The 22,121-nt window shown below is 43.4% G+C and overlaps 1 protein-coding gene across 14 annotated transcripts in view; it reads left to right on the top strand.

Annotated features, from left to right (window-relative positions):
* The window catches only part of MAP7D2 (MAP7 domain containing 2), a 97,739-nt gene that overhangs the window by 5,647 nt on the left and 69,971 nt on the right, over positions 1-22,121 (top strand). Inside the window, exon 1 of one of the 14 annotated variants that reach the window (XM_045996162.1) lies at positions 8,778-8,849. The exons of the other annotated variants lie outside the window; for them this stretch is intronic. The gene's annotated coding sequence lies outside the window, so the exon portion shown is untranslated. Of the gene's footprint in view, positions 1-8,777; positions 8,850-22,121 lie in introns of those variants that run through there. 14 annotated transcript variants of the gene reach the window in all.

The following is a 22,121-nucleotide window of genomic DNA, read 5'->3' as shown; positions in this document are numbered from 1 at the left end:
ACATTATTTTACTTTCTTCCTTACAACCACTCTTCACACTTTTTTTTCCTGCTTCTATCCTCATTTTATTTATTTATTTATTTATTTTTAAAGATTTGATTTATTTATTTGACAGACAGAGATCACAAGTAGGCAGAGAGGCAGGCGGGGGGTGGGGGGGGAAGCCAGCTCTCCGCCGAGCAGAGAGCCCGATGCGGGGCTCAATCCCAGGACCCTGGGACCATGACCTGAGCCGAAGGCAGAGGCTTTAACCCACTGAGCCACCCAGGCGCCCCCATCCTCATTTTAGAGATGTTTCAATTCTCTATTGCTCTGTAGCAAACCGTTTCAAACTTACTGTTTCTCGTGATTCTAGGGGTAGGTTGGGCTCAGGTCAGTGGTTTTTCTGTTCCATGTGGTGTCAGCTGGAGTTGCTGTCAGCTGAGAGCTCACTTGGGTTTGTAACGTCCAACATAGCCTGTCATGGGCCTGGTAGCTAATCACAGGGAGTCAGTCCTGGACTTCTCACAGCGTCGCAGCTGGGCTTCAGCAGCGAGGAAGCAGAAGGTGCCAGTTCTCTTAAGTCTTGGGCTTGGAAGTCCCAGAATGTCACTTTTCCTGCATTCGGTGGTGAAAGCAAGTCACAGGCCAGCCAAATTCAGGGGGAGGGAGCCAGACTCCACCTCTTGATGTGAGGAGTGGCAAGCACCCGCTGGTAGAGGATGAATCTCCTTTTTTGGAGATTCTCTACTGCAACAGGTGAGTTTGCTGAATGTAAGAGAGCGGAAGTAATTGGCTCAAGGTCATACAGTAAGTGGCGAGGCAGTGCGTTTGACTTCAGAGTTAAGTGTTTTTTACCTTCATGCCACATGTGCCTTCCCAGGAAGATGAGAACAAAGTCTTCTGGCAAACACTCCAAGCGAGCTCCCGGCTTGCTGCAGCTCCAGCTGACACATCTTCTGTACCCCTCTCGAGATCTGACTCAGTACTCTGGGTCCACGTTTTATAAGGATTTTGTGTGCCTTTTCCTTAGTATACAGTATTTCTCCTCAAAGGTAATGACCCACATTTCTTAGAATTACAGCAAAAATTTTATAGATTAAAATGCTTAGAGAAAGAAAGTTTCCATTTAACAGGATTTCTGGATTGCCAGAAATGAACTTCCTACTCTCTCTATGCCAGCCTTCATTGTTGGGCTCTGAAAGATCACCTCGGTACACTTTTCAGTCTTGGGACTCTGTTGGGTATGACTGAGGATTGCAGTTGTTGGGTCATCACTGCAGAAGGCCTGTGAAAGATTCTCTTACACTCTAGGCCAGTGTGTCTCAAACTAATTCTGGTGAACGGTTTGGTTTTTGTTTCTGGTTCCCAATTTGTTGTTGACCAGTATCTTGGCAAAATAAAATAAAAAAGACTTACTAGAAAAATAAAATGTAAAGGAAGGACATGGAAGATATGACTCCTGATTTTTAAATATTAGATAAGATATTAGATTCCACGGTATCATTGGATATTAGATTATTCTGTCAAATTGCTATAAATGTTTCTAAATGCATGCTTTCAATTTATGTCCTTATTTTATTTTTTTAAAGACTTTATTTATTTGACAGACAGAGATCATGAGTAGGCAGAGAGGCAGGGAGAGAGAGAGAGGAGGAGGAAGCAGGCTCCCTGCTGAGCAGAGAGCCCGATGCGAGGCTGGATCCTAGGACCCTGAGATCATGACCTGAGCCAAAGGCAGAGCCACCCAGGTGCCCCTATGTCCTTATTTTAAATGATAACAGAAAATAAGGAGACTGGCACCCATCCATGGGCCACACTCTGAGTAGCTCTGCCCTGGGCCAGCATTTCCCAAAGGGTGTGGTACACAAGAGGGTTTTAGGTTACATATGGACAGGTTTATCTTTTCAATTTTAGGCTAATAGTTGTGTGGATTTTTTAAATGGTATTATAAAAATATAACTAGTACATCAAACTATAATTTCATGAGTATTTTTCAGAATGAGTAGAAAATGAAAAGAACTCAGTTTAAAGAAAAAATAAGAGTATGGGTTGGTGCTGGATAATACAAATAGAATGCTAGCTATATATATAATCTTAAATTTTCTAACAGCTACATTTGAAAAAGTAAATAAGAGAAAGGTGAAATTAATATAATACAGTTTATTCAGGGGTACCTGGGGGGCTCAGTCAGCTAAGCATCTGCCTTTGGCTCAGGTCATGATCCCAGGGTCCTGGGATCGAGCCCCATGTCAGGCTCCCTGCTCAGTGGGGAGTCTGCTTCGCCCTCTGCCTCTCTCAAATAAATAAATAAAATCTTTTAAAAAATAGTGCTAAAAAGGAAGTTAAGCCAGTATATCTACCACACCAACCCAGATTCTACACTGGTGGACTTGCTAAGCCAACCGTTAATTTTTTTTTTTTTAGAACTTATTTATTTGAGAGAGAATGAGAATGCAAGTGGGGGGAGGGCCAGAGAGACAGAGAGAGAATCCTCAAGCAGACTCCCACTGAGCAGGGAACCTGATGCAGGGCTCTATCACAGGACCCTGAGATCATGAATGACCCAAGCTGAAATCCAGAGTAGGCCACTTAACTGAGCCACCCAGACTAGCCAACCAGTAGCTAAAGACTTGAGGTCAAAGACAGAGAAGGACCAACTGCTCAGGAGGAAGACAATGTAGTCTGGGCAAGGACTTGTCCTGCAGGCCCTGAAAGTGAGTGCTGGCTAACCAGCCCTGCCCAGCAAAGTCCCTTTGTAGCCAGTGCCAGCCCTCTCACATAATCAAACCCAGGACATAGGGATGGGACCAGCCTGCGAATTCACTGGAACTGCCCAGTAATGTGGTCTCCAGAGTCTGTCCTGTCAACCAGTAGGAACTTGTTGATCATAATGAGCAAGTGACTTCTGTAAACTGGTACTGGGAAGACACAATACCAACTCTGGGTATAAATGACCAGACCTGACCTCACAGAGCCCATCCTAACCCAGTGGATTCCCCCACAGGACCCTGACATTGAACTTGGGAGATCCTGAGGTAGTTAATACTGCTGTCTCCTCCCATCTTTCTAGCAATGTCTTACCATGCTTTCCCTTGATAACAGCTTAATAATTACCATAAAGTCAGGCCCACCCTCTTTCCACCGCCTGTCAAGTCACCAAGACAACACTTTGTGTGAGGACCTTACCACTTGGCCACGTTGAAGAAAGCAAATGCTGCTGCTTCCTTCAGGAGCCTGAGGATTAAGCCTGTTTTGCCTTATTGTAGGGGAGACCATTTTATCAAAGCATCTTTCCATTTCCATTATGCCTACCCACGTTGGACTGAATACCACAGCACACATTCATACCACTCTTGACAGCACTCAATACCATTGTACCCTTCGTGACCATGGTGTCATTCCTGCAGCAGAAGAACTTTCTGCCATGATGGAAATGGTCCGGAGACGTGCTGTAAGCATAAAATATATACTGGTATATATTGTATATTTGGAAGACTCAGTGCAAAGAATACATTGTGAAATCTCTTATGAATAATTCTTTCTATTAATTACATGTTGAAATAAGCGTATTTTGGGTAAACTGGGTTAAATACATTTTTAAAAAATATTTATTTGTTAGCGAGAGAGTGCACCTGTGCACACAAGCAGAAGCAGCAGCAGGCAGAGGGAGAAGCAAGATCCCAGATGAGCAAGGAGCCTGAAGCTTAACTGACTGAGGCACCCAGGCGCCCCTTAGCTCTATTTTTCTGTTTATTTCTGCTCTATTTTATATAAGCAGAAGGAGGGCATAAATGAGTGCCTGAAATTAATAAATACAGAGCAGGACATGCCCCTGTAGCTTGAGTCTTTTATCAGGCACCTAAAGTCCTTAATTAAATAGTGCTTTGTGTCCTTGTTTCAGAACACCTTAACGTGTGCCCTTAACTTGCAATAACCATCCGAATTGTAAACTGGACAGAATGGGATTCTCCTGGGCTTATTTTTTAACCACCTGCCCACCCCCTCCCAAGATTCCTGTCCTCTTCCTTGAGGACTTGGGTCTACTCTCCACTTACCAGAGAAGGAACCGTCCTTGTGCCTGGGAGTGGTGTTGCCTCTTAGGAGTTTTTGCTCTCTTCTTCCTTAATTGTTTGTGTTGGATTCTCGGGAGCACTTATCAAGGGTGACAGTTGGTGGTGAAATATTATGATAGCCTTCAGTGGAAGCTTTCCTTCCCCTTGGATGACTTTTCCCCCAGTGGAGATACGTGTTATGAACAAAATTTAAATGATCATTGTCATTAGCTAGGTAACTAGTATTATTTAAGCTGTTTTAGTTACATCTTCAGACTGTAAGCTCTCTTCTTAAAATTACTAATTCTGCTTGTAGTTTTCTTACTGCAAAACATGTTCCTGCTTTCCTTTTTCCCTCTCCTCACCCAACTAAATTTCCACTTAACTTGATTTTGTTTTTGTCAGTCGTAAATTATTTCTAAAGAATAATTGCTTCTTATTAATGGTCCATTAATTTCCACATATCCCTAATCTTCTGGGATAAGATTAGCTTTTCTTATAGTAGAATGGTCAAGAAAGCAGAATGTGGACTGTTTAACTCTACCCCGTTAGCTTTAATTTCTTAGTTGTCTTTTACTTTCTCTCAGTTTTGACTGAGGAACTCCAGAAGACTTGGTCCCTTTCTATTAAGAAGTACTGAATGTCCTTTGTGGTACATAATTTCACTTTTATTAGTTAAAAATTAAAAGAATTCTTGCCACTTGGGCATGTAAAGAAGATTTCAGAGTGAAATCTTTTAAGGATGTATTTACTTTAGAGAGAGCTGGTGGGGAGGGACAGGAGAGAGAGCCCGGCGCAAGGCAGTGTCTCCACTGCAAGATGTCAAAACCTAGCCAAAACCAAAAGTCAGATGCTTAACCACCAGCACCACCCAGACGCTCCTGGAGTGAATGCCTCTTAGGATCAGGCCAGTTCAAGCAGGAGATACCACATGCGAGGACCAGGGCTATCTAATAGAACTTTCCATGAGGATGGAGATGTTCTACATCTGCTCCACATGGTAGCCATCAGCCACCGTGGGGCTGTGGAGCACTGAGGAACTGAGTTTTTTATTGTATTTGATTTTAGATGATTTAAATTAAAATAGCCACATGTGGTAGTGGCTCCTGAATTGGACTGTGCAGTTAACTAAACGTTGACTAACCTTGCCAGATGAGGATCAGAAATGAGGAATAAGTTTCAGGCCTTAAACGAGTTGCTTAAAACTCATCTATTCTTGGTTTTTCCTCTACAAGCTGTGGTATTTGGTTGTTGTTATTCAGTTACTCTCAGATGTGCACAAGCCATCAAGTACAGAACCCAGAAGTTACCTCCTGTGGTTCATATCAGATCTGTAGGGCCATGATGGGATCTAGTACCCAAGACTTATTTCTGGCTCCTGGTGGCCCTGGGGTGCCCATGATCAGCCAGCTCCTCTCTGTCCCTGTCGCATTTTTGGCTATACAGATTGGTGGGAGGATAAATTGGATTGACTTAGAAGGCATTACCAAACCCTTAGCTGTATAGGATTTGGGTGGCCTGTGGGGAGAACTTTTCCAGTGAGAGACTGGCAGGGACTGGGACCATAGGCTTAGGCCAGAGAACCCTGTAGTAGAAGGTGAGGTTGGTGAGGGCATTTGGGGGCATTGGGCAGCACGCTGAATGAGTCATGTTCCCTCTTCTCTAGGATGTAATCAGTCAAGTAGATAAGCCTCACCTCTCTTGTTCCAGCTTGTTCCTTACAAACTGTGGCCACAGGTGTTGGCCCATGAGAAAAACTCAGTTGCTTGTCTGTAAGATGGTACACTAGGAAATCTGATTGGTGCTTTCCAGCTCTTGAGATAACTGTATTCCTACACTGCCAGCTCAGGAGGCAAGGGGAGGGGTAGGTTTGTCTTCACCCTTTTGTTATGGGGATCACCAGCCAAGTAGGCTTGGATCCAGCTGACTTACCACATTTCCCCTTAACCTCCCCCATTACAACCAAATAGGGACTTCTGCCTCCTTTATCTCTTATTGACCCCATCACTATTGCCTGGGTTAGACCTGTCATCTGGGGCCTGACCATTATTACAAGAGCCTTAGAGGTCTCTGTCCCTCCATCCAGGTCACCCTCCTGTCATGGATTCATCTTATCACTCTCTTACCTAACCTCCTCTGACATCTGCCTAGCATGAGCATAGTCTAGACTACTGATAAGGCAGGTGTGTTTAAGTGGGGCTCCCACCTACCCTTTCAGCCCCCTTTCTCTGGCCAGCACACTCTGTACAGCAACCCCCCCCCCGCACCTCATTGCTTATGGCCATGCTCTTCCTTGTGCCCAGAATTCCCTTCCTCTCTGTATCTGCCATGTTCATCCTTTCGTACTTGTCTCACATCTCACTTCCTCCCTGAAGCCTTCCCTGACCACATATTTTTGGTAGATTTTTCTTTTCTCCCCCATTTCCGTTTTGGTGTTGATAATGTTAATGCAGGTAAATCAGATCATGTGCAAATAAACTTGGGGTTGGCATTTGTAAACTAAAGTATACAGATCTTAGACATACAGTTTGATGATTGTTTTCTTATACACCTATATAACCAACCCAGATCAAAAAACATTTCCAGCACCTAGAAATTTCCTCATGCCAGTGGCCCCCAAAGGGAACCATGTTTCTCACCTCTTTTTAAAAGATTTATTTATTTGAGAGGCAGAACTGCGTGTCGTGGGGAGGAGCAGAGGGAGAGGGAGAGAGAAACTCAAGCGGACCCCACACTGAGCATGGAGTGCTACACAGGGCTCACTTTCACCACGTAGGAGGTCATGACCTGAGCTGAAATCATGAGTATCACGAGTCAGACGCTTAACTGACAGAGCCACTCAGGTGCCCCCTCACCTCTTTTCACTGTGGTTTAGCTTTGTTTATTTTTGAGCTTTGTTAAAATGAATTCATGTAGCATGCCCATTTTTATTATGGCAAAGCATACATAATCTAAAACTATTTTAGCAGTTTTTAATTTCGTTGGCATTAAGGACATTCACAATGTTGAGCATCCATCACTGCCATCCATCTCCAGAACCTTTTCCTCAAGTATATACTTTTTTAAAAAAGATTTTATTCATTCATTTGAGTGGGGGGGAGAGAGAGAGAGTGCGAGCGAGCAAGAGCACCAGCAGGTGGAGGGCCAGAGGGAGAAGCAGACTCCCTGCTGAGCAAGGATCCCCACCTGGGGCTCAATCCCAGGACCCCAGGATCATGACCTTAGCCAAAGGCAGATACTCAAGCGACTCAGCCACCCAGGCGCCCCAAGTATATGCTTTTGTGACTTTTTTTCATTCAGTGTTATCTATAAGATTCACCCATGTTGTATCTATCAACAGTTGATTTACTTTTATTTCTGAGCAGTATTACATTGTGTGACTACTACTATAGTTTGTTTTATCCATTCTTTTGTTAATAGCCACATGGGTTATTTCCAGCTTCTTACTCTTTTGACTAAAACTGCAATGAACATGCTTGTACACATTTCATGGTGCCCATACAAAAGCATTTCTATTGCTCGTGTATGCCTGGAAGTGGAATTGCTTGATCATACAGTAGGCATATGTCTAGCTTTAGCAGATAGTGCCAAACTGTTTTCAAAGAGTTGGAAGCAGTTTATTATTGTTGTTTTAATAAATTACCACAAATGTAATGGCTTGTAGCAACTAAATTTATTATCTTATAATTCTAGAAGTCAGAAGTCCTAAAATATGTGTCAGTAGAACTTTTCTGGGGGCTGTAAGGTGAGAACCCATTTCCTTGCCTTCTCCATCCAGCTTCTAGAGGCTGCCTGCATTCAATGGCTCCTCACTCCTTCCTCTGTTGTCAAGGGCAGCAGCAGGACAGTATCTTCCAGTATCTCTCTCTCTCTCTCTCTCCAACTTCTGGTTTCATCGTCGTATCTCCTCTCTCACCCTCACTCTCCTGCCTCTCCTGTGATTGCATTGGGCCCACTTGGAAAATCCTGGATAATCTCCCCATCTCAAGAACCTTTACTTTGTCACATCTGCAAAAGCCTTTTTGTCACGTAAGGTAACATTTTCACAGATTCCAGGGATTAGGACTTAGACTTCTTGGCAGGGATGAGGGAGAAGGCGTTATTCTACCTACCACATGGCTGTGCCATTTTGCATTCCTATCAGGAAAGCATCAGAGTTTCAGTTCCTCCACATCTTTGTCAGCTTTTGGTATTGTCAGTCTTTTTAATTTTAGCCATTCTGATGGGAATGTGGGGGTACATCTACAGCTACCGCCTTCAGACAGTATGTCCTCCTTTGCTGTGATACAGCTTTATTGCAACTTCCCAGTATTATAAATATTTGTTTATGTGCTTCTGTCTTGTCCAAGCCATATATCCTTCATGCAGCAGGTCGTAGCTGGTTCAGGAGATGCTCCTTGGATGGTAAATAATGACTGAGGACATTTTTTAATAGAGAAGTGAGCAGAGCTGAAGATGTAAATGAAAGCCTGTGCTTATGGTCCCATCTGTGGCTTGAAGTAGAGTTTCTCCCAAATAAAAAGTAGGACCAGAGCAGATAATCTGGTTTCTAACTTTTGCATGCTGTTGTCTTTCCCAAGATAGATAATCTATAAGTGAGTAATGCTGTAGAAGGAGATGTGGGCCTCAGCTCCTGAGGGCGTTGGTTGGAAATGACTTCACCTTATATGTAAATGAGAGGGGAATGCAGTTCCAGCAGGCAGTCTTCTGGGGAGTCTGATCTTGGACCTTAGCAGTGTCTGGTTTTCCTTTTCCCTGGATTCTGCTCCAGTATAACAACACACTGCAGCTTCTGGCTTGCGGAAGGACTGGAAGGTGAGTGGGGTTTCTTGATCTCAAGGAATGTAATGTGTGTAGACTTAAACCCACCTTGAAGAATTGAGGCTGGAATTTCTGAGGAAGGTGAAGCCAGAGTAGGAAAGAATTTCTAATGCCCCTGGACACAGAGCGGTGGGTACAAATGTCTTGACACTAGGGAGATAAACCTGGAAGGAGGGATGAGTATCAGATAGAAGGCAGACAGGATTGTGGCTTCCTTTGGGAAGATTCTAATATGAGTAACTGTTCCCTTGTTCTTGTTTGTTCCCAGTTTCCTTTGCTGGGCACACCCCTGGTTTCATGAGGGCTATAAGGTTTCAGGGCCTCAGTCTTATCTTTCCAGGCCACCAACATGTTGGCAGCATTCCTACAGCTCAGCATTACTTTGACCCTGTGGGGTGTGACGTGTGTGAGAAAAATGTTGCTATGGATGTGGCAGAGGACTTCTTTGGCGCTCACGAGAAAACCTGTCACTGAGAAGACCTGATTTGTCAGAATTTAGATCATAAAGGAGTTGGTCGGGGCACCTGGGTGGCTCAGTGGGTTAGGCCTCTGCCTTCGGCTCGGGTCATGATCTCAGGGTCCTGGGACTGAGCCCCGCATTAGGCTCTCTGCTCAGCAGGGAGCCTGTTTCCCCCTCTCTCTCTGCCTGCCTCTCTGCCTGCTTGCGATCTCTCTCTCTCTCTCTCTCTGTCAAATGAATAAATAAAATCTTTAAAAAAAATAAAGGAGTTTGTCTTTTGAGAAAAATACTAGCTCAGGGTAGGAGTTACTGTGTTGGGCCTATGCTGAGGTTATTGGTCCCTGTTGAGACATACTAACAATGTCACAGCTTTAGCGATTTGCGTAAGTACACATGTGATTCACAGGATAATCTTCAGTCAAGCCAGCCATGCCAGAATGGAGGCATGCCTGGGCCTTGGGTGGTGTGGACAACACACACACCGGGAGGACTGGGATAGGCTGAACAGGGTCATGGCTATGTTTATGGAGTCCCTGTGACTTCCTGGATGTCTTCTCCTCTCTGCCTGATGTAACTGAGTTTTGGAAAAGTCATGCGGCTGCATTCCTGCTAAGAACTGATCTTCCCACTCTCAGACCAAGGGCCTGGCCTTTTGGAGTTCCCCTCTGTTGACTCCAGGTCTGGAGGGGATCTTGAGAGAAAACATGGGGGTACTGTAAGCAGGTGCATGTTAAATTTTTCCAGGACAGAGAGTAGGTCTTTGCTTCGCATTCTCTGAGGCTGGCGGGGCACCCCTTACCTCATACGTCAGGTCCTTTATGTTCACCTAGACCTGTCTCCTCTAAATGCCTCTTCTCTTGCTTTGCCCTGTGTGAACAGGCAGAACCACGACTCAGCATCCTTTTGACAAAACCTCCCAGTTTCCATAAGGAACTGGGGCTTTCTGTGGGGCCCAGTTCCTAAACCTTCTTACGTGATGTTTTGTTTGGTGTTTACTTCTGTGACATTGGTGTCTCCCTTCTCTAACTCTTTGCACAAATTAACATTGTGTAGCCTTTTTTCCTCTTTCTTCAGTTAAGAATTTACAGGTGAGATATCACCTCATATCTGTTAAGATGGCCATTATCAAAAAACAAAAAACAGCAAGCTCTGGTGAGGATGTGAAGAAATTGGAACTTTCGTGCACCGTTAGTGGGAATGCAAATGCAGCAGTGCAGCTGCTGTGGAAAACAGTATGAAGTTTCCTCAAAAAAAAAGTAAAAATAGAACTATACCATATGATCCAGCAATCCCACTTTTGAGTATACATCCAAAAGAATTAAAATCAGGATCTCAGGGATTTTAGCACTGTTCACAAGGGCTAACAAATATCTATGTACAAATGAATGGATAAAGAAAATGTGGTATATATATAGAGTGGTATATTATCTAGTCTTTTTTTTAAAAGATTCCATTTATTCATTTGGGAGAGGGAGAGAGAGAGACAGACAAAAAGAGCCTAAGCAGAGGGAAAGGCAGAGAGAGCAAGAGAAGCGGACGCCCTGCTGAGCTGGGAGCTGGACATAGGGCTTGATCCAGGATCCTGAGATCATGGCCTGAGCTGCAGGCAGATGCTTGACTGACTGAGCCACCCAGGTGCTCCATATCTAGCCTTAAAAAGGAAGAAAATTCTGCAGTATGTGACAACGTGGATGGACCTGCGATGACATTATGAAATAAGCCAGTCGTGGAAAGACAAATACTGTATACAGATATTCCGCATATATGAAACATCTAAAATAGACAAATTCACAGAATCAAAGAGTAGATTGGTGGTTCCCAGGAGGTGGGCAGCAGTAAATGGGGAGTTACTAATCAAGAGACATAAAGTTGCAGTTAAACAAGATGAGTAAGTTCTAGAGATCTTCGGTACAACACTGTACGTGGAGTCAACAATATTGTATCACATTTTTACAAGTTTATTAAGAGCATCGCTGTGGGCTCAGTCAGTTAATCATCTGCCTTCAGCTCAACTCATGATCCCAGGGTCCTGGGGTTGAGTCCCGGATTGGACTACCTGCTCCTTGGGGAGCCTGCTTCTCCCTCTGCCTCTCTCTCTTTCTGTCTCTCATGAATAAATAAATAAAATCCTTAATGTAAAGAATGTACGAGGGCACGTATTGCATGGAGCACTCAGTGTGGTGCATAAACAATGAATCTTGGAACACTGAAAAAATAAAATTAAATTAAAAAAAAGAATGTAGATACCATGTTAAGTGTTCTTACCACAATAAAATTTTAAAAATACAAAAAATTTGGGACACCTGTGTGTCTCGGTCGGTTAAGCAGCTGCCTTCAGCTCAGGTCATGATCCCAGCATTCTGGGATTGAGTCCCGCATTGGGCTCCTTGTTCCATGAGGAGCCTGCTTCTCCCTCTGCCTCTGCCTGCCACTCTGCCTCCCTGTACTCTCTCTGTCTCTCTGAAAAATAAATAAATAAAATCTTTTTAAAAATTAAAAAAAAATAAAAATTTACAAAGAATTTACTATTTAAGACCTTAATATGATCAGTTACCGGTTTAGCCACTAAGTAGCGATGATGATGTGGGCTAGTTTCTTTTTTATTCTTAGCCTCAGTTTCTTTACTTATAAAATAGGGAAATAACAGAAATTCTTCACAGGGTTGACAGGAGGACTGTATGAGGTAATGCATGGAAAGTGTTTAGTGCAGTGTCTCGCACATAGGTGCTCTGTGAGGTAGTTTGTATGGCCATCATCATCTGTGCATTGAGTATAACATCCCAGATCTTCTGTCTATGAATATAAAAAATAGATTTTTGGGGTCTCTGGATGGTTTAATCCATACAGCATGTGACTCTTGATCTCAGGGTTGTAAGTTTGAGCCCCATGTTGGGGGTAGAGATTACTTAAAAATAAAATCTATAGAATACATATATACTATGTATCAGTGTACTTACATTGATATATTTGTATCCTGGCTTTGCCTTCCAAGGATCTAATGACCTGGTGAGATAGGCTTTCTCTAATTTAATATAATCCAAGTCTAACACAGAAAAATACCATAAATGGAAATACAAAATGGACCATGAGGCCATAGATAAGCACAGTTATTCTGGTGGAGGACCGAGGGATGGTCTTCGTGCATGTGTGAGTCTTCATAGTCACTTACATTTAGGTGTCCTGTGGCTAGCAGAACAACACTGTCAGGTATTCAGCATATTGTTACTGGAGGCCTGTCTGTGGCCATGCTCTCCAGCTTCTGCGTAGGAATGGTGGTTCTTTTTCTTCCACTCAAGCTCAGTTTATATATTGAAATTCTTGAAGGATACAGTTGTGCCCGATGCAGGAGCCTATTCAGCCAGTGGCATTCCTTTTCCTCTTTCTCTAAGTATGTCTGATACTTGTCCTATGTCCATTTTCTCATTGTGCTAGACGAACTTACTTTTCTCTCTTTGTGTAGTTAGCATTTTCCACAGGGAACACAGGAGACTAAAGGAAAATTCTTATTTTTTGTCCTCTGTCCCTCTTTGACACCCACCACTAGATGTTTTGCTCCAAAAATTGGCGTGGAGATCAAGACACCATTCAACTTTCTGGAACTGTGGAAATTGTCATGGCTTTTGGCAAGATAAGAGAGTTGAGTGGTGTGCTATAAGTTTAGGATTTTAGACTCTGTGTTGACCAGTGTGGTAACCAGTTGCCACATGTGGCTATTTAAATTAATTAAAATTAAATAAAATTTAAAATTTACCCCCTCAGTTGCACTAGTCACATTTTAGTTACTCAGTCCCATGTGGCTAACGGCTACTGTATTGGACAGCACAGATACAGAACATTCCTTTCATTGCAGTAAGTTCCATGGGCCAGCACTGATTGAGAGGATTATCTTTTTTTTAAAGATTTTATTTTTATTTATTTATTTGACAGAGATCACAAGTAGGCAGAGAGGCAGGCAGAGAGAGGGGGAGGAAGCAGACTCCCCGCTGAGCAGAGAGCCCAGTGCAGGACTCGATCCCAGGACCCTGAGATCATGACCCGAGCCAAAGGCAGAGGCTTTAACCCACTGAGCCACCCAGGCGCCCCGAGAGGATTATCTTAACCGTTGTAAGCTACTTAATAGAGAGAGGAAAACATAGATGTTTATCCATGGTGTGATGGTTTTGATCCTTCCTTCAGTGATCCAAGTTGGATGTATAAGCATTAAATGTAACTGCCTAATCAACTAAACATTGATTAATGCATGTAAAATATTCTGACCTCATATTTGTAATGCAAAAAAGGGTATTCGCTTTCTGAAGTTTTTTTTTGTGTGTGCTAACATATTACTCTGAAGCAGCTATCAAATGTGGATTCATTGATTAGAGAGCCCTGAGTTTTTTTTTTGTTTTGTTTTGTTTTTTTTTTAATATTTTATTTATTTGACAGAGAGAGAGGTCACAAGTAGGCAGAGAGACAGGCAGAGAGAGAGGGAGAAACAGGCTCCCCGCTTGAGCAGAGAGCCCGATGCGGGGCTCGATCCCAGGACCCCGAGATCATGACCTGAGCCGAAGGCAGAGGCTTAAACCACTGAGCCACCCAGGCGCCCCGAGCCCTGAGTTTTTAAATTGTTTTTTTATTGTGGTAAATTATATATAACATAAACTTTACCATTTTAACCATTTTAAAGTGTACAATTCAGTGGCATTAAGTGCATTCACAATGTTATGTGACATAGGTCAGCACTATCTTTTTCCAGAACTTTATATCATCTCAAACAAAAACTATACCCATTAAATAGTAACTCCCCATTAGGCCTTCCCCCTAATCCCTGGTAACCAATATTCTATTTTCTGTCTCTTTGTTCTAGGTACCTCATATAAGTGGACTCATACAACATTTATCCTTTTGTGACTGGCTTATTTCACTTTGCATAATGTCCTCAAGGTTCATCCATGTTGTGGCATATATCAGAATTTCATTTCTTTTTAGGGCTGAATAATATTCCATCCATCGTGTGGATAGACTACATTTGTTTATCTGTTCCTCAGTTGATGGACACTAGGGTTGCTTCCACCTTTTGGCTGTTGTGAACAGTGCTGCTATGTACTTGGGTGGCCAAGTATGGTTTGAGTCCCTGCTTTCAATTCTTTAGTATATATACACAGAAGTTGAATTGCTGGGTGATACGGTAATTTTTTTTTTTTTTTAAGATTTTATTTATTTATTTGGCAGACAGAGATTACAAGTAGGCAAGAGAGGCAGGCAGAAGAGAGAGGAGGAAGCAGGCTCTCTGTGGAGCTCGATCCCAGGACCCTGGGATCATGACCTGAGCTGAAAGCAGAGGCTTTAACCCACTGACCCACCCAGGCGCCCCTGATACAGTAATTCTATCTTTGGCTTTGAATTTTAGGAAACAGTTTAAAAATTATTATTGATATATAATTCATATAGCAAAAATGTCACCCTGGTGAAGTATATATATAGTTCAGTGGTTTTTAGTATATTCATAAGGTTCTACAATCACCCCCAACTCGTTTTATAGCCTCTTAGGAACCAGAGTTGGGGAGAGAGGCAGAATCTTGAAGACAGCTTAAGTGGAAGGAAGGGAGCGTTTAGGATTAGTATAAGACTCTTAAAAAAAAATTTGTGGGGTGCCTGACTGGCTCATTCGGTGGAGCATGAGACTCTTGATCTTGGGTCATGAGTTCAAGGCCTACGCTGGGGGTAGAGATGACTTTAAAAAAAAAAAGATATTTCTATCAAATACTTGGAATGCTGTGCAGTCTTTAGCAAGAATACTCTGCTCACTGTGAGCCTTTTGGAGTGAAATTCAGAAAGGCTCCCCTGCTACCTGACATATTTTTAGCTACTTATGAGGCCTTGTTTTATGGAACGGGATGTTGAATAACCTCACAAATGGGTCAGACTCCTCAGGAATGCTCTGGAAGCTGTGGCTTCTTTCTTCTTTATTGCACTTCCTATGTTTGCTTTGTCAGATATCCTTCCCTGGCTCGAAAGTGGTTCTATTCCTTCTCTGGTGCTGATCTCAAATTTTGCAATGACTTGGTTTCCAAACATCAGATTGTTTACAATAAATACCTTCAATATTGATTTTTAGATTTCAGATTGCTCTGCTTGGAAGCAAATAATAAAACTCATGCACTTTTGTTATTGAACAACTTGGGGATTGGGGTGCTGACTCCCCCGTGCAGTTGAAAACCTGCATATAATGTTTGACTTTGCTATAATTTACCGATAACCTACTTTTGACCAGAAACTTTACTGATAACATACAAAGTCGATTAACACCTATTTTGTGTTATATGGATTATGTACTGTATTCTTACAACAGAGTATGCTAGGGAAAGTGTTATTAAGAAAATCATTAGGAAGAGAAAATACATTTACAGTAGTGTACTTTATGTATCAGGAAAAATGCTCATGTATGTGAACCCACATAATTTGAACGCATGTTGTTCAAACCTGGATTGTTACAGGGTCAACTGTATATGCCATTCATACATAACCAGAGTGCTCTGATTTTTGCTTGTTCTTGTCATGTAGTTGTGGTTTTAATATTTTATGGTTTGGGGATGGTTTTTTTTTTTTTTAATTTATTTTCAGCGGAACAGTATTCATTGTTTTTGCACCACACCCAGTGCTCCATGCAGTACGTGCCCTCCCTATTACCCACCACCTGGTTCCCCAACCTCCCACCCCCCCCTTCAAAACCCTCTGGTTGTTTTTCAGAGTCCATAGTCTCTCATGGTTCATCTCCCCTTCCAATTTCCCTCACCTCCCTTCTCCTCTCCATCTCCCCATGTCCTCCATGTTCTTTGTTATGCTCCACAAATAAGTGAAACCATATGATACTTGACTCTCTCTGCTTGACTTATTTCGCTCAGCATAATCTCTTCCAGTCCGGTCCATGTTGCTACAAAAGTTGGGTAGTCATCCTTTCTGATGGAGACATAATACTCCATTGTGTATATGGACCACATCTTCCTTATCCATTCGTCCGTTGAAGGGCATCTTGGTTCTTTCCACAGTTTGGCGACTGTGGCCATTGCTGCAATAAACATTGGGATACAGATGGCTCTTCTTTTCACTACATCTGTATCTTTGGGGTAAATACCCAGCAGTGCAATTGCAGGGTCATAGGGAAGCTCTATTTTTAATTTCTTAAGGAATCTCCACACTGTTTTCCAAAGTGGCTGTACCAACTTGCATTCCCACCAACAGTGTAAGAGGGTGGTTTGGGGATGGTTTTAATGTGGTCTTCTGATAATTAGCCAGCTTTCTTTACTTTACTTTTTTTTAAAGATTTGTTTATTTATTTGAGAGAGAAGGAGTGTATGCATGTGAGTGGCAGGGAGGGGCAGAAGAAGAGACTGTTCAGACTCCATGCTGAGCGCAAAGCCTGATGCAGGGTTCAGTCTCACGACCCATGAACTCATGACCTGAGCCAGAAACCAAGAACCCTAACCGTATAGTTCCCTCACCCAGAGTGCGTAATTCAGTGGTTTTTAGCATATTCAGAGTTGTGCAATATACGGCCATTACCACAATCAATTCTAGAAAATTTTCTTCACCTCAAAAAGAAACCTCACACCCTTTAGCAGTCACTCCTCCTTTCCTCCCGACACCCAGCCCTAGGCAACCCAGTCACTGATCTACTCTTTCTCTATAGATTTGGGGCAAGCTGTCTTACATCCTTTTTTTTTTTAAGACTTTATTTATTTATTTGACAGAGAGAGAGATCACAAGTAGGCAGAGTGGCAGGCGACAGAGGTGGGGGGGGTGGAGCAGGCTCCCTGCTGAGCAGAGAGCCCGATGCGGGGCTCGATCCCAGGACCCTGAGATCATGACCTGAGCTGAAGGCAGATGCTTAACCCACTGACCCACCCAGGTGCCCTTAGCTGTCTTACATCCTTAACAGTGATTTTTTTCCTCCCCTAAATTGTACTGTAAGCTACCCACCCATCTTGCCCTCCCTCTTGCATTCTTGTCATTGGCTATTTCCTTTTCTTTTTTTTTTTTTTTTTTAAAAACTCTTGTAATAGTAGTAGGTTAACTATAAATCCTTCAAAGAGGATGGGGCACAGCTGCAGGAATTCGTCCCAAAACAGCAAGGATAGACAGATGAGCACTACTGAGCCCTGGAGCACCCTTTTAAGGCACCTGCCTTTATTCTATACTCTGAAGCTGGCTTTCTTTTCACCAGCTGGGCTGCCAGGAACTCAAGAGCTAAATTAGTGAGAGCCCCTGGGCCAGAAGCTGCCTTGGCTTGATCCCTGATCCCGTGCCAAGTTTCAGGACAAATCAAATACACAATTTCTTCAGTAACTTATTCTCTAGCAGAAACAATGTTTAATACTCATTAATGGTAGAGGAGCTTCAGAATCTGCAAATATCTGTCTGTACTATGACAATCACTCTTCTTGGCAATGAGAAAAGTCTGGTGCACTTGGGCATAAATAGTTTAATCATTTAGTATAGTGTTTTTCTTGCTTTCGAAGCCAGATGCCCTGGGATTAAATCCTGGTTCTGCTCCTTTTCTTACCTAGGTGACCTTGAGAAACTCACTCCACCTTTTTGGAAGATTCTTCTCCTCCTCTCTGAAAGGGGAGAATAATAAATCTGACTGCATGAGGTTGTTGTGAGATGTAAATAAGATAATACAAGCAAAGTACTTAATACAGTGCCTGGCCAAGAGTAAGAGATGAATAAATATTAGCTGGTATTAAGGGACCATATTTTTTATGTGCCCGCCATATACAAGGTGCCAGGTTAGGTTCTTTGAGGAATAAACCAGGGTCTCATGAGTAGAATTCAAGCCCTCTTGGTGTTATAGTTGTGCCTGGAGCTTGATAGTTAATGCTGGGGAAGCAGAGGCTAGGTGGCATCCACATTTTACTTGTTTCCTCAGAACTATAAATGTTATTAAATAATTTTTATAAAACAATGTTGATTATAAACATTAACACGGGAAAGATTTAGCTGAGGTTAGGTTTTTCCTGGGAATGGTAGATACCGTCGTTTCTTGTGGGCAAATTAAAACATTTTATCATTTACTGTTGGCCACTGGTAGCTGTAATTAAGGCAAACCATGTTTGTCAAAACAAATAAACTTAACAAAAAGGGTAGTCATGATTTTACTTAATGAATCCCCTATTTTTTGTGTGTGTTAAGAAGACATCAGTCATGTTTGTTCCCAGGCATGCTCCATACACATATCTCTTATTCTGTTCCATCTCCGTATTGCTGCTGTCAGAACGAGTACCAGCAGGCTGTTTCTGTGGAATTTTCTGAGCCATGTGAGAGAGAAGCACAGTGTACCCATAGAACAAGATCTGTCCTGCCTTTCCTTGTGTTACAGAGTCGACTTTGGTTGAGAGAAATAGAATAAGCTTCTGTTTCGGGAGGAACTTTGGGTTTTTGTTTATTTCTTAGAACAGAAAACGGTGAGCATTCTGATAGTAGAAGTCCTGTGTCAGTTTTAGCATGAGAGAACCATGTTTGACCTGAGTGTAGATGGTCAGAGTCAGCTGCAGTCTGGTGCAGGCTAAGCCTTCTGAGCCACGGGAGGATAGGGCCAGGGGCTGGGAGAGTGTCCCCCAAAGGCATCTTTAGATACAGCCTCAGCCCCTTAACTCAGTGTTGTTTTGGGAAAAAAATCTTTTAGGACTTCACTTTCCCATCAGTAAAATGGTATTACTTCCTGCAATTGTCTTAAGGATTAGAAAAAAGTACATCTGAAGCACACAGCCTGCTGCCTTTCAGGAGTTAGACGTGTTGAGTAGTCTTTCTAGGCTTGGAAAAGAATGGTGAGTTTGCTTTGTGGCGCCTTCAAATGAACATAGAGAGCAGGCCAGTCAGTTTCCTTTGGTCAATTTAACATTCCTCAGGGAGTGACAGGGTGGCTCATTCCGTTGAGCATCTGACTTGATCTCAGCTCAGGTCTTGGCCTCAGGGTTGTGAGTTCAAGGTCTGCATTGAACCTATTTAAACAAACAAACAAACAAAGCATCCCTCAGTTATTTTATCCAGGGGAGCAAAAAGTGTGTGACGCACACTGGCAGTTCTTTTCCCACGCATCCCATGCTAGACTCAAGTCATCGACTGGAAGCGGCCTCACCGCGCATCTGACACCATGCTCCAGGCAGCTGCTGCCGGTCACTCAAGGTCAGCAGGAGAGATGCAGGCTGGTTGTCACCCCTGCAGCATGTAGTGTGAGTGAGGGTGCTGACCTGCACCTCCACTCCTCCATGGCGGTGTCTGTTGAACGTCATGTCTGAACATGAGCCTGGCTGAATCATAACCCTGTAACACTCTTCGCTCTGTTTGCACAGCAGCTAGTCTTTTCTGCTTCTCATCTCTGTTAGTCCTCGTTTCCTTCTAGCTTCTATTTCAGCAACATCTCCTTTAGTGTGAAAATGTCCAGAAGGCATTTCTATTAACAGCCTTTCAGAGTCTAAGGACAGGTACTTAAATGAAGCTCTTGGTCCATTCTGAAAATGTTTACTGAGTGCCTGACATGTGCCGACCTGTGAAACGTGATAAGAGTCGGCACAGTCCGTAGCTTTCCAGAGCTCAGTCTGGTAAAGATAAAATCTATTTTATCTTAAAAGGACAAATTTATTCTCTTGTTTAGTTCTCCCCTCCATCCTGTGGCAAAGGTGGAACTAGCCTTCTACAAGGAGAAAGGAGTCCCAAAGAGCTGTTGAGTTCTGTTAAACAGCTATTGTGTGGAGCCAGATTGCTTTTTAGCAGCGTGCTGGGGAAGGCCTTGCTGAGGGACACCCTCTTACGGGCTGGCAGTGGGGCACCCACACAAGAACATGAATGGTGGGGCAGTCTACTGGATGCCTATCCCCCAACCATCCTTCCCTTCCTACGGAGCCCAGGTACTGAGGTGGAGAGCAGTGGGGCCCGGCTGAGTCACTTCAAGCCCAAGTCATTCTTGCACGTTGCATTTTCCTTTGCCATGTATTCACTCTCCTGGTTTCCCTTGTAGCCATGGGACCTAGGAATTGCCAAGAAGACTTAAGATCAAAGAGAAATGAGCATGAGGAGACCTCGTGTTTTGGCTCCTGCCGTCTCCATTCCACTTCACCTGGTCTCCTGTGAGACTATGATATTGGAGCTTTGGCAGCCATCTCGTGGTCATGAGGGAGAGATACACTGAAAGACGGCTGAGTAGAAAAACAAAGAGATCTTCAGTTGTTCATCTTTCAACCAGTGTAGGAACACCAAGACTCCCTAAATGCCTCTTGATTAATGAAATCACATATGTCTTTGTGGTTTAAGCCTGGGCTTCTCAAAGTGTGATTCATAGCCTGGCAGCATGATTGGCACCTGGGAGCCTGTCAGAAATGTAATTTCATGGGCTGTATTCCAGCCCTTCTGAATCAGAATTTTGTGCTATCCAGCTTGGCAGTTGTACTTTTACAACCCTTCCAGGTGATTCTGATGCAAAATCAAGTTTTAGGAGCCTTGTTTAAGCCATTGTAGCTTTTAAAATTGATGGTGTCAGGGTCGATAAGAAAAAAGCTGCCATTCACCCGTCAGTTCTCTGTGTCCACATGAGGACTAGGTTTCTCAACAATGGAAGCCAAGTGACCCCAGTGGCTGGGATGCAGATCTTTCAGCTCAACTGGTTTGATGATGTTTTTCCCAGGGGGCCCCAATCACACCTGCTTGGGTTTTGGGGTGTCAGTATCTGGGTCTGCAAACACCTGTCTGAGCCCACCTTAGCCCCATATCCTGCCACTCCCAGTGGAGCTCTAGGAGTCCTTCACCCTCAGAAACAAATGTGACAGGGATAGATGTTTGTTTCTCCTGTGGAAAAAAATTCTCCAGTAAGTAGAGGGAGGTGGAGGAGACACCAGACTTAATAGTTCCACAGACCTGTGGATGAAGTTCTGTCTGCGGTGTTCGGACGATCAATACCTGCCGAGAGCCTGCTCAGGGCTGGGCTCGGGGCTGAGTGCAGAGAAAACAGTGGGAGACGAGGTAAAAGGACCTGGTGTAGCTCAGGTATCACAACCATAGTGAGGAGGACAGATAAGGGCTGCGTGTGCACCTAGAATGCTCCCATCTGGGTACCGAGGTAGAGCAGGGAATGCTACCCGGAGAAGTAGCTGCTTATCCAAGAGTATGGAAAGTATATGTTTTGGGGTACAGGTTGGGGTATTCAGGCAGCGGCCGCAGCTTGTGCAGAGGCCTAGAGATAAGAGAGCCCCTGGCTTTTTCAGAGAAGGGACAAGCGCTCAGGGTGCCAGGAGGGCAGAGTGCCCTGGGAAATGGTTCTATTCAAGCTCTCGGACCCAGGGATGCATCTGAGAAGTAGGTTCACATGTAGACAGAATGATATTTAAATGATTTATTAATGTGAACTGGGCTCTCGTTGTCTCCAGTGGAAATACTTTTACTGCTTTTTATTAAGGCCCACTAAATGCTGCTTGGGCAAAGTAGGCATGACATGGGCGCTGCTTTCATCTCACCTCCTATGCTGCCCTGCTCCCTCTACATTTGGCTGCTTGGTAAAATGATGATACATACTCATTCCTGTGAACAGGGGCACTTGCTGTTTATCTGGGGCCTTCATAAAGCCACTTCATCTCACTAGGCTTTCCTTTTCTGCTTCTTTGAATTGGACTAAAATAGTATTACCCTCACTTGTCTGATCCTGAGAACTATCTGGTCTGCTTATTGGAAATTCAGATTCTCTGCCTTCTCTTGGGAGGTGCCATTTCACCAGGTCTGAGAAGTTTGGGAATCTGTACATTGTAAATTAACGTGTGTGTGTATTTACATATAATTTA

The sequence above is a fragment of the Meles meles genome, chromosome X (genome assembly GCF_922984935.1).
Source record: "Meles meles chromosome X, mMelMel3.1 paternal haplotype, whole genome shotgun sequence".
Classification (NCBI taxonomy): Eukaryota; Metazoa; Chordata; class Mammalia; order Carnivora; family Mustelidae; genus Meles; species Meles meles.
Note: the sequence above shows the minus strand (reverse complement) of the source record. Positions and strands in the feature narration are given on the sequence as shown.